The sequence below is a fragment of the Hordeum vulgare genome, chromosome 6H (assembly GCF_904849725.1).
Source record: "Hordeum vulgare subsp. vulgare chromosome 6H, MorexV3_pseudomolecules_assembly, whole genome shotgun sequence".
Taxonomy (NCBI): Eukaryota; Viridiplantae; Streptophyta; class Magnoliopsida; order Poales; family Poaceae; genus Hordeum; species Hordeum vulgare.
Window position 1 is genome coordinate 95,541,983 of NC_058523.1, and position 10,674 is coordinate 95,552,656.

A 10,674-nucleotide genomic window follows, 5' to 3' on the forward strand; every position below is an offset into this window, starting at 1 on the left:
CGACAACTTCTCCCTTGTCAGAAACATCTAGAGTCAACACCTTGGTCCTCCAACAACTTCTCCGGATGTCGAACACCAAAATCTACAAAGTCAATAGAGCATATTTCTTAGAGTTAATATTTTGACTAATCATATTCCTTTAAGAAAAAATGGACGATCAAGTAAATCACAACTAAATTTACCGAAACATCCACTTTGTCTTTCCAGTTAATTCCTCCCACAAAACGATTCTTGCATATATCCAGCATCATTTTCTCCAACTGATAATAGCAATAAGAAAGAACTGAACTGAGCATAAAGTAATAGAATGCACGTCAATATAATTTTTCACTGCAATTAAATCCTACAAAATCTATGATACACTAACCTGGACTGTAGTAGAAACTTCCTCTCCCTCAAAACAACAGATAATATCACCTCTACGGAGCCCAAGCTTCTCAGCATGGGACCCACTTGACACCTAAAGGTGTGATTGGCAAAAATTAGTCAATTACTACATAGCATGTCCCCAAAACAGAAATAAACAGTATAATGAACATACATACCTCTTCAATAATAAGACCACTATCAACTTTGCATTTTCGCCTTATCCTCTCAAGATGAGAGAGGTCTAGAAGCTTGACAGCGTAAAGCTTCAATTTGAGGTGGAGCCGAGGGATGCGCCTATACATATTTGCAGAATTTAGGCATAAGCATGTAACCCTTTTTTAATGAGTCATTTTCATTGAATTCTAAACTATATAACATGCTGGAAAGCTGCTGATAGTATACCAAATATTTTGCAGCTCAATTCTAATCCAACATTGCAATATTTATGCGATGTGAAATGAAAAAAATATAAATGATGCAACTAGTTTATATCTTTTGATCAAAGACTAAATGGTGCAACAAGTCTTCAAAAATGTATCTGTCCAGAGGTTGAACTGAGTAGAATCATGTCATACCCATGATTCTTCCAGAAGTAGAAGCACTGGTGCAAGATAGAAGTAGGTATGAAAGATCCGCTCGTAGAGTTGTTGATCATGCCAACGATATTTGCACTTAAGTCAATTGCTGCCCCTCCGTCATCAAACTATCAAAATCGCATCCACAATGTTTTAGAATTGAGACAAAAAAATGATGAATCTGACAACAGTAAATAAAATTCAGCATAAAAAGCTCTAAAGTTACTAAGCCCCAGGACACCCTCAGCAATCTGTTTTTTCATCGTTTGACGCAATCTAAACTGCCTTTGACCAGACCACTTACCTTATTTATCCACTCTTGACTAAATTAATAAATGAGCTGTAAGCTTAATTAAACTTGACATGAGTGCATTATAGGATGTTTGTGTTCCATTTTGAGTACATTCACACGGTCAGGTTCTTGATGTTTTCAGTTACCCAATTTCAAAACAGGCTGATATCATCACAAAATTTTCAGCAGTGTCCACTTAGAATGTTTGTCCGGCTACATCGAATTGGAAGATAGAATGCAATTTTACCAAATTTGGAAAGTGCACGGCTCAGTCTGGTATCATTGCTTATTGATAACGTCCTGGATTTGACATTGGTCATGTACTCATGTTATGGTTTATGGTTTAACAAAATAACTTTTTGTCAGAACTAACAGAGTTATAGAGCAGTCAAAATTAGACCAACGGACAATCCTATCTCCCGCCGACAAACTATTGTGAAACATAGAAAAAAAAGAGAAAATAAAATATGTGAAGCCTTCTTATCTCTTATCAGTAAGCAAGTAGATGAACAACAAGTACTTGCTTAGCATTGAAGCTATCATGCTAATTGTTTCAAGTTTTGAAAGAAAAGCACCGGAGTTAGAAATATAGGTTTCACACCAATATTTTTGGCTGGCATGCATTGCAACTTGCCATGGTAAACATCATCTCCATCTATTTATTGCTCTCAACAAGTGCACCCTACAAATCAAACCTTACATATAATGTTGATGCCATATTCATAATTCGTTCCCTGTTTTTATTGCTTCGCAAACATAAATGTCAATTGCTAAGAATTACCGGAGAAATTTCTGCAATATGTGTAGATGAGACATAATTCTGGTGGAAACTGCATGTCAGTTCTCTTTTGTAGTTCTGAATAAATGTACGGTCATATTTGTATTCTCTTCTGTTGGTTTACAGTCATATATTTTAATCTTTTCAACAAGGGGGTGTGAGGAGCTTTATGATTAGAAAATAACCATAGAGACCCTGAACTAATTTGCATGAAACAACTCAACCAAGTTGTTAATTTCATTTATTATATTTGAATAAAACAAATGCAGGCTGCTATTTTCCAAGATGTGAACGTGAGAGATCTTTATACCTCAGTAAAACACCGCACATGGTATTGATCTCTTCCAATTATATCTCTTTGGTTGTGTGTTTGTCTCTGACATTCCTTCCCCGGGAGGTTCGTTCTATTCTGATGAATCTTTGGTGGTTATAGTAGCATATATATAACACATCTTTGGATGTAAAGCATTAGAAAACTTGAAAGCGGTGATATTGGTTTGCTATGATTATTCACTAATCACATAATTATTATACAGGTCGACCTCTTTCCCACCATCAGAACTCTACTTACTTCCACCTGTTATGCATATTATGTTTTCTGACTAGGTGACAGACACATTAGGTGTGCTTCATCAACCTGTAAAGCAGTGCTCTCCAATTAGTCAATCAAACTTCAAAGGTAAGCTCCTTAACTTGCTTGCTATAATTTTTGCAATCATGTGTCAGTTACAGTGATAAGGAGGAAAACACAGGCAGGAAAAGGGTTGCTGAGGGGCGGTGGCCGTGAGGTGCAGGATACACTTAGTCGCTGCCATTCTATGACCAGAAGCTGACACGTCGCTGTGAGGGCTTCTACACTGTGCTGCTCCACCTGGGTAGCAGTTCGGTTGGGTGTTTATACTTCAAATTTGTAATCATAATCTTCCTTAAAATGATGAGTTGCACATATATACGCAAGCAGTCTACTGTGAGATGCATAGCCAGCTGACCTGTCAGACCTAGAGGCGCCGTTCAGCCCCGACGAGATATGGGAGGCTGTGCGGCGCATGCCGGCGCACAAGGCACCGGGGCCGGACGGCTTCACCGCGGAGTTCCTGCCCGCGTGCTGGAGCACCATTAAGCAGGACGTGCTTGAGGTCTTTGAGCAGCTCTATGCGCTGAGGGGGCGTGGATTCCACAAGCTCAACCAAGCACTGCTCACCTTGCTGCCAAAGCACTCCGATGCTCACAAGCTCGGCGACTACCGGCCGATCTGCCTGATACATATTGTGGCTAAACTCTTCGCAAAGGTCCTTTCCCTGCGCTTGGCACCGATGCTCGACGGCCTAATGAGCCGCTATCAGAATGCTTTCATCGCCGGACGTACCCTCCACGACAACTTCATCCTAGTCCGGCAATCCCTCAAGCTCCTGCACCAACTGGGCGCGCCGAGGATCATGCTCAAGCTCGACCTCACCCGGGCCTTCGACTCCATATCATGGCCCTTCCTCTTCGAGGCCTTGCGCCAATATGGCTTCGGAGCGAGGTTCCGGGAGTGGCTGGCCATCCTCCTCTCCTCGGCCAGCACCCGCGTCTTGCTCAATGGCGTGCCGGGACCCCCGATCTGGCACCGCCGTGGGTTGAGACAGGGTGACTCGACATCCCCGCAGCTCTTCGTCCTGGCCGTCGACATGCTCAGCCGCCTCATGCAACGGGCGCTCCAGGCCGGCATTCTCCGGAGACTCCACCCCCGACGCAACATCCCGACTATCTCGCTTTACGCCGATGATGTGATGTTGTTCTGTCACGCCTCGACCGACGAGGTCCTCGCTGTGAAGGGCATCTTAGGGGTCTTTGGCGCCGCCTCCGGCCTGCACGTGAACTACGGCAAGAGCTCTGCCACAGCACTTCATGGAGATGAGTCGACCGCCGAATCACTGGCGATTCTGGGCTGCCAGACGACGGCTCTGCCCATCATGTATCTGGGTATCCCCTCTCCACGCGCCGCCCCTCCGCGGCTCAGATGCAGCCTCTAGTCGACAAGGTGGCCGGCCGTCTCCCATCGTGGAAGGCGTGGCTCATGAACAAGGCCGGGCGGCTGGCGCTCGTCAAGTCTGTGCTCAGCGCCATCCCCATCCATCAAATGCTCGCCCTAGCGCCCCCAAAGAAAACCCTGAAGCAGCTCGAGAAGATTCAGCGTGGGTTCCTCTGGGCCGGTCGCCAGGCTGCCCATGGTGGGCACTGCCACGTGAACTGGCGCCGGGTATGCCGACCGCTTGAGTACGGCGGCCTGGGTGTCCGCGACCTAGAGCGCACGGGGCTCACCCTTAGGCTCCGATGGCTATGGCTCTCACGGACGGACACTAGCCGCGCATGGCATGGCCTGGACCTGCAGTTCACCCCCGAGGAGTATGGCCTCTTCTATGCCTCCACCACCATGCAGATTGGAGACGGATCGACAGCGCTCTTCTGGGAGGACCGATGGCTCCTCGGCCTCTCCATCCGCGAGCACGCGCCCTCGCTATACATGTGCATCCCCAAGCATCGCAAAAAGTCTCGGACGGTGGCAGAGGGCATCGCCGGCAATGCCTGGGCGAGGGACATTCACGTCACTCTTGGCCTTCAGGAGATTGGGCAGTATCTCCAGATCTGGCTGCTGGTGTCCCGCATCACCCTCTCCTCAGAGCCGGACACGCTCTCCTCAGAGCCGGACACGCTACTCAGCCAGATCCTGCTATCTCGCCACCTTCCACGGATCTATCACTTGCCGGTCCTGGAAGTTGATCTGGAAGGGTTGGGCCCCTTCGAAGGTCAAGTTCTTCCACTGGCTCGCTAATCAGGACCGCTGCTGGACTGCGGAGCGCCTTGCTCGCCATGGCCTAACGCATCACCCTCGGTGCCTTCTCTGCGACCAAGAACCGGAGACGATACGACACCTGCTGCTCTCTTGCCCATTCGTGAAGCAGATTTGGCACGGGATTATGTCTTGGCTGCGACTTCCGGCACCAGTGCCCGACCAGGACGCCTCGCTTCAGGACTGGTGGCTACGCGCTCGCGATGCCACGCCTCACCCGCTCCGCAAAGCGCTGGCCTCGATTGCGCTTCTCGTGCCTTGGATGATCTGGAAGCATAGGAACGCGTGTGTATTTGACCATGTAACCCCATCGCTAGTTGAGCTCGCCGATGCGATCAAGGACGAGTCCAGGAATTGGGCGAAGGCAGGGGCCAAAGGGCTTAGGGTCACCCTACCACCCTCCTGGGACGTGCATTGATCTGGTTGTAACACCTTTGTACTAGCCTCTTAGGAGGATGTCTCTCCCTCTTTTCAATACAATGAAACGCAAAGTCTTTTGCGTTTTCTCAAAAAAGATGCATATTAACTTTTTTACTCTTCAATTGTGGATGTGGCTTCTCAGACATAGGGAAGATTTGTCACAGAAGGTTTATATGACTGGAAAAGTGGAAATAATAAAATCTCTACTTTTTTGGAACAATCCTGCTTTCATCTATATACTACCATAGCGTGTCTGGAAGTATGTGTGCTGTGGAAGACATCGCCACTGCCCTTTTGGTTATGGAAGAATAATATTTCACTTATTGCATGATTATGCTTTGATGAATGCTCTCGAGGAATCAAGCTTGCTTAAGATGTAAGTTTATTCAATGGTCTTGTGATACTTAGATTTTTATATTATGCCCATACTGATACTAGAGGCAACTTTGTATAACTCCCTACTTATACTGAGAATGATGGTCTGACTGACACAAGAATTTATTGGGAGGTTGCCAATGCCATTTAGTTTCACTCATCTCACTGAAGCTCAATTGGTTCAGGTAGCAAACTTGTTTGCATGTTTTGGTTTCTCACTGACTATCATATTCAAGTTCAGCTTTATTCTAATCGATGCTTCCAGAAGGTCAGCTTTGTGGTTCATTCTACTAGATCCTACACTGCAGTTTTTCCTTCCCATTTTGTCAACAACTTGAAAACCTAGCTAATATATCTTTTCAGGTTCTCTGGGAGCCCATGAACCAATAGGCAAGCAATAGAAGTTGTTCAAAATGAATAATGTTAGCCTGTGATTTGTTTGCATCACAAGTTTTCACTACAGGAATCCTTCTTTGGTGATTTATAACATGGCATAACAATGGCAAATTGTGCTGTCTTTGAATATATATACCTCATTGTCATAATCTTCACGAAGCATGTACATGAAGTGCTGTCTTTCATACATGTTTGGATTCATAGAGTGTGCCCTGCCATAGGTCATTCTCAGGTTCAACTTCTCATCTCTTCCAAGCTGGAAAATTTCTTGACCGGATTTCACAATGTCAACAAACAAAGGCAGCTGGGGGCATTGATTGACTTTAACTTTGAAAAAAGCAATATCATAGTGTTCTTGATGATACAAGAGATCACCCTCTGCAGTGGTATCATCTAAGAAATGGACGATCACCTAGAAGAATAATTGTAGAAATTATTTTAGAAAATCTGAGAAAATTATAAAACCTAAAACCACGGCCTTTTGCACAATAGAAGTTAGAAATGCACCTTAGCATCAGGACGGTACTCGTCCTTTCCTAACCAGCGGTCAATGGACGGGCAATTCGAGCGGATTAGATGTGCCGTCGTCAACACAACCCCAGTTTTTAGATGATCGTTCCATTCAAATAAAATGCCAGAACACCTCTGCAGAGGCTTGCCATCTACAAATTATTGATACATACAAAGACACATTCATAAACAGTAGCAAATTCCATGGCAATGCTAGACAGAGAAAAGACAACCAGAAAGATATTACATACCAACAAATGATGAAAGCGCGAGAACAAAATTGGCAGCACGAAGTACGGCCTCTGTTCCTAATTCACGGACTGTAATAACTTGTTCACTTTCATGTAGGCAACTGGAATGTTCGAAGTCAAGTGTTGGAAGTTTCCTCTGGGCAGCTACAAAATTATGCAACAGAGAGTTAACATGGTCTTAAGGAACCTAATAAAGAATAATTACCAACACGCGTATTATCGAGTGAAATGCGCCATTTGGTCCATCAACTCAAACTGATTGCACACTTCAGGCCAACAACTCAGGAACCGGTCAATTTAGGCCATAAACTCGTTTATTAGATCAAATAAGGCCAAAACCGATTTGAATGAGAAAAACCCAGCCATGTGGTTTCCACGTCAGCATAACTTGAAAGCACTTTGATTAGTTTGTAGAGGGTGTCTATCACAATAAAGATAATGGCTCAAGGGAAAAAAATGAATAATACTTGTTGCATGGCGCTCGAACACATGCCATTAGGCACAAGCAAATACCTCGTTAGCCACTAGAATATTTTCTGATTGGTGTGTTATTAAGCAGCGGAGGCTATATATTACAATAACCTTTTTTAATTAACTTTTGCACTCAAAATCTGCTCTTTGACCGATCGTTTTCCTTTTTGTTGAGCGAGTAGTACTGTACGAGAACCAAAGGGGAAAAAGTACTGTACCTATAAGCAGTCGCATCAGTTTTTTTAATTCAGTTATGCATCCATCTATGTTTAATTACGCATGCTGCTTGCGATCTGACATAAAGTACATTGTACTAGCATAGTTCTTGCCTTGGGTTTCAGCCAAAAAAATTACTCGCTTCGGATTCTTCGGTTCCTATAAAATATATGATCTCTGGGAAATTTCCACATTTTGCTGTTTGGTTTAGAGAGCAGATTCTACGTTCAAAGGTAATGTAGAATATTTCTAATATATAGAGTATGCTACGTTTTATTTCATAAAAGCGCTTGATGTTGTGATGGTTAGTGAGTCGCTCCTACATGATATTGTGTGTTCGAGTATCATGCAACCTACGTAGGTTTTTATTTTATTTTTCCTTCATACACTGATGGTCAGTTTGCAAAACCACCTAAGTGAACCAAAGCGCAAGGGGTCTAAGCTATGTTGACATGGCAGCCACGTTGTTCTTCGCCTAAAGCATACAATCAGTTTGAGTTCATGGAATAATAATGCATTTCACTCCGTATTATCAAGATGCGAATAAGAAGAGGAACGGAACTAATAAGGGGCTTATAGAGGAAACCTAGTTTTTCGTGTAGTTTGTCTTCTTCAATCCTCAAGGCCTTGTGTATTGCCGGGTAGCGGAATCTGTTGTGTCGCGCTCCCTCTCCGTCCCTGGGGATATACGGCTCGCAGATCGGAGAGCTCGGTGCAGAGGAGACCACCTCTTCCTCCTCCATCTTCTCCTTCTCCTCCTCCGATATGCCCAGATTTCTCTTCTTCGCGTCCTGACCCTCTTCATCATCCTCATCAGGGATCCTCGATTGGGTGGTGCCGACAGCGAGCGAAAGATAGATTACCCCGGGTTCCCGAGGAGTCTTTCTTACGCCCAACATCGATCCAGAGACCTCCTCTTCTGTAGGCATAATACGCTTCTTTCTTCTAGCCCTGCTCGACACAAAACTAGGACGGTGGCCGAAAACGATCGGGCGCCGCCGCCGGAGGACAGAAATTTGGGGTTTGGATTTGGGGCTAAGTGACGGATAAAAAAAGAAGAAGAAAGAAATAGGGTAGCGCGGCGACCACAAGGGCCGGCCCAGAGAGTGGGGCAGGAGGGCCCGGCCTGTGGTGAATCGTGGATGTACAAATTGCATAGGATCCATTCGAGTTTCTCTTTACAAGGAAACTAGCAAAAGGATTTGTGCGTTGCAACAGAAGAAAATAATATCATACGTTTTTAATTTATAAAAAATGTTTATAATTTGAGTATTTGTAGCTACGGTCCAAACAAAGATGAGTTTATCCTACAAAAGCACAATTTAAGATTCCACGGGTTTTCTATTTAAACATGTCTTGCATGTAGATTTAACACGTACAAAGAAACACGTAATTGGTCTTTAATTTCGTCTTCAATCGTGATTTTGCTGAGATGTTCATCCACAGTCCGGATTAGTACTGATTAAGATTGTATCCTATATAATAGGGTTTTTTAAATGGTTATCAGATAAAATAATATCATATTCATATTCTACATATTTTTCTAATCAAATTCCATGTATACCATGTTAAATTTGAAGTTACGGTTTAAAAGATATGAGTATTTAAAAAACATTTGTTATGTACTATGGGTTTAATGTCAGAAACATCAAAGGGTTTTACATAAAATAACATGACATACTAAGAATACCTATTTTCTTTATTAGTAGGTAAGGTATAGAAGGGCAATTTGAGTTTTTTTTATGGAAAAGACTTCTTTTCAACCGATTGATTTCTCATCTCGTAAGTCGCCTCTTCCTTGCGCCACGTTTTCGAGCGGGATCGCCACACCGCTTACCTCTCGTTTCCTTATCTTCTTAGGTGAAGCAATCCTATCAACTCCGCATGCTTGATCCCCTTCTCTACCTCTTGCTTCCTTTCTCTTTCTTTCCAAATCAACTCTGTTGTTGTCTAGGACATCGCTTCCAAGTCCGATCAGCCACCACAGATTGCCAACACTTCATGTTACAAGGACTCTGCCAGTTGCCGGATGGGGCATGACGCCGTCGAGGTCATCGATGTGCGACGGGGTTGCAACAGCTGAGGCGCTGACGACCGGTGCTGCAGATCGTCAAAGGACGACGAGGAGGGGGTGCCTCGAGAGCTGGTTACAGCATCCACCTTGATGCATGCTGGGTAGGCGCGACGCCGTCACGTCACTGGTGTTGTGATGTCGGCGGGGCTGCAACAGCTGTCATCTCGCGGCTGGGGCACTGTCGGTCGGTGCTGCAGAGCATTGACGGACGCGAAATAATAATGCGAATAAGAAGAGGAACGGAACTAATAAGGGGCTTATAAGGGAAACCTAGTTTTTCTCATAGCTTGTCTCGTTCAGTCCTCAAGGCCCCTGTGTATTACCGGGTAGCGGAATCTGTTGTATGGCGCTCCCTCTCCGTCACTAGGGATATACGGCTCGTAGATCGAAGAGCTCGATGCAAAGGATGTTGAAAATATGCCCTAGAGGCAATAATAAAGTGGTTATTATTATATTTCCTAGTTCATGATAATTGTCTATTATTCATGCTATAATTGTATTAACCAAAAATTGTAATACATGTGTGAATATATAGATCATAACTAGATCATGAAAGGCGCGCGTTTCGCGCCCATCCATTTTAAGAATGGATTGATACCGTTTTTGTAAATATATAGACACAAAACATGTAGCCAGATTTGGAAAAGAATGATAGATGTATTGAATGGTAATGAGAGATCAAATTTTGATGGATAGTAGTGAAGGGCTGCAGTGGTTGAGCAGTAGGTCCCAACGAACAAAGCCACGAAGAACTATGTGCCAAAGGATCAATGTACTATCCGTCACTCTCGGCAGACAATCATACAATATCAATACTTAGCAATTATTTTGATTAGGAAATATCATTCGTCTTAATAAAATGAATACATCTACTGAATTACTACAAAAGCAGCCTTTGTAAGTCAGGATCCCAACATATACCACATTACTCTTATTTGTATTAACTCGCAACCATCTGATTAATAGGTAGTAACATCAACCATCTCATCTGAACCTATGGGCAAACTTTTTGACTGTCACCCAATAGTTGAACACACATGCCAATGGAATATTGCAAACATGGCATGACTGCTTCCATTACCTCGAATAAAAATAAATAGGAAACATTGTTTCT

At 43.9% G+C, this 10,674-nt stretch overlaps 1 long non-coding RNA gene across 1 annotated transcript; it reads right to left on the minus strand.

The window, feature by feature from the left end:
* Positions 1–211: 211 nt before the first annotated feature.
* On the minus strand, positions 212–460 carry LOC123404381. The gene is made up of 2 exons (XR_006611764.1): positions 368–460; positions 212–260 (listed from the first exon to the last, which is right to left on the minus strand). It is a non-coding gene; the product is annotated as an uncharacterized LOC123404381 (long non-coding RNA).
* Between the last annotated feature and the right edge of the window lie 10,214 nt (positions 461–10,674).